Below are 5,243 nucleotides of genomic sequence, written 5' to 3'. Positions count from 1 at the left end.
TAGGGCCTCCTGAATCTAGTGATTTTCATCTTTATTTCTGGATGGGCTTACATCACTCCAGACAGAACCAGTGTGCAGTTTGGGGTGGCAGCTACTGGACTTGCAGTGTCTATTCAAAGAACAGGAGGAAGCAATGGACAGGAGGGCTTTTGCACAATTTTTGCGCTGTGGGTCAATTGTGCCTCTTCCTGGATCAGGAAGTATTGCACGCAGTCACTTGTGCTTTGGTTACCTCCTAGCTTAATGCAATGGGGCAACCCATGCAGAACATATGCAATTGATAGCGAATACCATGAAAGCAATTGGTGTGCCTTAAAACATTTGTGTGACACATTTAGTCATGAATTGCATCGACTCCCCAGTGTTTCTAAATGTAATTCTAGGTGTTGGTTGTCACCTATAAAGCCCTTTATTACATGGGACCAGGATATTTAAGGGAGCACTTATCTCCAATTGTTTCCACCCATTTCGTTAGATCTGACAGGAGGAGCATGTTCCAGGTCCTGACACTTAAAGAGTGACACTTAAGGAGTGTCCTCTGATGGGAGCCAGGAAGTCAGCCTTTTTTCTTACTGCTCCTGCTTTTTGGAAAACCATTCCACCCAAGATTGATTGGCCTTGACCTTGCTGGCCTTCCATAAATCCCTTAAGATCTGGATGTTTTCCCAGGCATGGGGGTTGGAGGTAATTGAGTTTTTTCTGATGGCTTTACCTTCAGCTGCCTTTTTTTCCTGTTGGTAAGCTACATGGGTTACTACAATTGAGCTTAGCCAAAAGGCCGGGTTACTAGTAAGATTCTGGTTGTGATTCAAAGTGCTGGTTATTACCTTTAAAGCTTTATATTGCATAGGCCTAGTTACTTTAGGGACCATCTACCATCCACAGCTTCTGTCTGACCTCTATGATGCAACAGAATTGGTTTACTTCAGATCTTTTCAATTAAGCACTAACATGAAGCAGGACCTGGAATCCAGGTCTTCTCTATTGTTGCCCTCTGAAACACGGGTATCAAACTCGTGGCGTCACTTTGCCATCACGTGACATTTCTTGACATTTTCCCCCTTCACGGAGCTGGGGTGGGCGTGGCCTGTGCATGATGCATCCGGCCTGCGGGCCGCCAGTTTGACACTCTTGCTCTAGAGTTTTTTATTATCCCTACCCTATCTACCTTTAATCAAGCCTTAAAAACTTGGTTTTTCCTCCAGGTCTTGAGTTAGCACATGATCAGGTCAATTTTAATTGGGGGATAGGATAAGATATATAAATATAATTCTTTTCTTTTACTTCACATTTCTTACCCTTTTCCTGTTACATAACCCTCAAAGAAAGTAGCATGAGATGTGTGTGTGTGTGTGTATGTGTGTCTGTGTAAGAAACAGGATTTGCTACCTTGTGTAAAACCTTGGCTTGCTTTGCTAATTTACATTTGGGTGACTGGGAAGCATCATTTTGGCAGCAAGAAAGCTTGGGCTGGCCTTGGCCCACCTTGTTCCCAAGGGCAATCTGAGAACAGACATCCAGTTCAACCAACGACTAAGCATCTCAAATAACTGTTGGTCATCTTGGCCACTGCTATGCTTTCCCCACTTCCCCCCACCCTCTGCCTGCCTCTTCCTTAATAAGCCAAAATGTGGGACACATGGAAATCAAGGTAGATATATACCTTAGGCAAGGAAGTACCTGGACAACTGATGGGATTGGGTCAACAAAAACAATCTCAGAGTTCACAGCACAGGCAATGATCTCTCCCACCACCTCTACAAAAGGAGACCCAAATTAATGGAACACTTTAGTGACAACAGCACAACTTTGCTATGGCTGGGTGACTCCCAGTTGCCGCAGGCAAGGCTGTAAGACCAATTAACATTGCCTCTCCCAGGCTCAGAGTGTTCCCTCCCCAGCCTTCTAGGGCATGCTCCATGGGAATGACTTTGTTGTTTGTACCCACAGCACAAACATGGCCCCAGGGCAGCAACAGCCATTCATGGGAGCAAGTCTTCATTTACCTGCTTTGATTATTAGAAGGAAAACACACAATAGCCGGCATTTTCAGAGCAGGGGATCACCCGTGAAAATGTCAGTACTCCTGTACTGGCTTTCTTCATTCTGCTTGTATGTTGGATTCCAGAACAAAGCATTAACTCCAAAGTGAGCCAATAACTTTCCAGGGTCAGGATAGAGGAACACAAGACCATTTCCTAATATCTCATATCCCAAAATAATGCAAGTAACGATTGCTTCCTGCACATTTATCTGGAATGAACCATGCATAGAGGTGCAATGTCCCATCTCTTGTTTCATTTGTCACAGGGCTGACTTTTGCATGCAGTCTACAGCAATGTAGTTCCACAAGAAGGCAGTTTCCAATAAGTGATTTCATCAGCACTCGGCTTACATGTGGAAGGGAACCTACTGTATGTTTACAGGCACAATTTTTAAAAATGCTTCCTAAGATTAAGACTGGTTTAATGGTTTAGATAAGACTGGTTTAACAGTGTAACTAATTACTTTAGAGGTGGTGGGATCCTTTCACTGGATATGTTGAAACTGAAGATGTACTGCCATCTGTTCAAGGAGTCTTTCCATTGACTAGAGGTTGAAATGGATGATCTGTAGCAGGAGTCCCCAATCCCTGGCCACAGCCCACTTCTGGGCCGTGGCCCATTCAGAACCAGGCTGCAGAAGCAGTGGGTGAGCGTGAACGTATGCGCAGCTCCACTTGTGCACACAGTGGGTGGGCAAACACCTGCCGCCCATGAGGAACCATCTCCTCTCCTCCTCCCCACCCCCACTGGTCCACAAAGCCAGAAAGGTTGGAGACCACTGATCTAAAGGACCTTTTCCCAGTTTTCGATACTATTAAATATTATATTTCTTTTGGGGATAAAGTATTTAGCTATTTCTGCATATATAGAGTTATTCTTGTTCATGTAGATGAAGTCTGCATCTATGCATATTCTCTCTGAGCCATAAGGCATAAGCATACCATCATATAAGCATTAAAAAACAGACAGGAAAATGAGTTTGTTGCTATGTTCATAAAACTATGGACAGAAACAATTGCTAAATAGCCAAGGATCTCCAAGACTGCCCAGGGATCAGGTTATTACATTATTATATAAGTCAGTTATTCAGGCAGGAGAAAATAATGACATTTTTAGATTCCATTCATACCTCTACCATCCCTTCCACCTCTAACTTGCAGCATATAAAATAGTAAGTTTTTAAAAAGCGCAAATGAAGACAGTTCAGCAAAAAGAAAACCAGTCTGAAACTGTTTAGGAAGCACTTTGAATTATAATTATTTTAAGTCAGTCTAATTCCTATTTCACAGAATTAGCCACATGTATAGGAATTGAGGCTGTTGCCTAGAGAAACAGTCACCTTCAGAGTGACTATGTTTGGTATGTTCAAGTCATCAAATGTAGAAACGGGCAGGACAGAAAGGTTCAGACAAATGTCACTATGAAGAAAAAACTGTAACTTGAGACCTGTGTGTGTATTTTAAAAAGAAGCCTAAACAAACTTTATCAAAGAACCTTTAGGGCTCCTGCCAGAGTTGTGGGTGATTTACTGAGCACATGAATTAGCAAAACTCTGGGGCTTCAATCTAGATATTGTAGCCTGCAGGCGATGCTGCTTCTCATTGTCCATTTCAAATCACTGAGGTGTACATCTGTTTCCTTATGTTAAAGCCTGGAAATTGCTGGAATGGGAGAATAAGCAAGAATATATCAACATCTCCAAATTAAGAAAAGTGGCAAAAATAAATAAGATGCAAGAGAGAGAGAGAGAAAGAGAGGGAGGGAGGGAGGGAGGGAAGGATAGAGATTTAAAAGAAAAGTGAAAATGTGAGAGAAAATACAACGATTTCTATTGGAAGTGTAAGTCCATTTTAGATAAGGCTGACTGGTTAATCCTGTTTTCTCAGTTTTTAACTGAGAGGAAAATGAAATGTACATTCATGCCATTTTTCTTATGAGAAGCTTGTTTTTGCTCTTGGTCTGGTGGTCCATCTCTCTTGATTAAGACTAAGAAAATCTGAATTTTCAGAAGTGAGAAAGCACCTTTAGTTTCATGTTATAATCTGGCCCCGTATCTTCTATACAAGCAGAAATTCTACAAGGAGACCTGAAAGGTGCTTTTTAGGACTTTACACAGTTCAAATAATCATTAAGTTGGGCATTCTGGGTAGAATTATGCCAAGCAAAATACCTTTTAAGCATCTAAGACCGAAATAAAGCAAAGATCCATGGTGTGTGTGCACTTTTGAGTCATTCTTGATTCCTGGTGAATACCTGGACTAATCTCTGCAGTTTTCTTGGCAAGGGTTTTCCAGATCTGGTTTGCCATTGCCTTTTCTCTAGGGCTGAGAGAGAATGATTAGCCCAAAGTCACCCAGCCTGATGACTTAACCACTATATCAAATTGACTCTTAAAGACACTTAGGAAACTAAAAACCTATGCAAAAGTTAGGTGGTAGTATATACTGGTAGTTCAGCTGAATTGTTTTCAAAATGTTTGATAAATAGTAATTGTGAAAAATAATTACCTATTAACTGGAATTTCTTTTTAAATTCACTTTTCTCCTTTAGTGCCTTAATTGTGCACTTTTTTTTCCAGCAGGACATTGGTTTCTCTGAATAATTCTCCTCATTATTGTTTAATTCTTCATCCCCTTCTCTCCTCACTGCAGTACCATACTTTCCACTTCATCACACATGGGAAGCATATTAAGCTCAATCAACATTTAACAGAGAGGCTCTTGTGATACTCCAAAAAGACATTTCCTGCTTATAGATACATAAGGGATCCACCAATCTTTAGAGTTTTGCTTAGTTCACAAATTGAGAACCAAAACGGGACATACTAGTTCAATGCTCAGTGTTATTACTCAGTCATTATATTTACTGGAGACAATTCATTTGTAAAAGCCATCTAGAATTGTATTCAGTTTCACTCTTGCACAATAGCAAAAATAGAAGCATGGCTGGCTGAGGAATTCTGGGAGATGAAGTCCACAAGTCTTAAAGTTGCCAAATTTGGAGACCTCTATTCTATACAAAGAAGTACAATGTTGGAATCTCCTCCTGCTGATGATTTTTTGATATGCTGGAGAAGATGGATAAATGTGATTTTATTCTGGATATACACACATTACAAGGTTTGACCATACCTAGTTTCCTCCTTACTCCTTTAAATTCTCTCCTTCAAATCTGCATGTAACCTTGACCTTAAAAATG

The sequence above is a fragment of the Pantherophis guttatus genome, chromosome 6 (genome assembly GCF_059756535.1).
Source record: "Pantherophis guttatus breed Tessera chromosome 6, ASM5975653v1, whole genome shotgun sequence".
In the NCBI taxonomy this organism is placed as follows: Eukaryota; Metazoa; Chordata; class Lepidosauria; order Squamata; family Colubridae; genus Pantherophis; species Pantherophis guttatus.
This window is presented reverse-complemented; position numbering follows the sequence as displayed.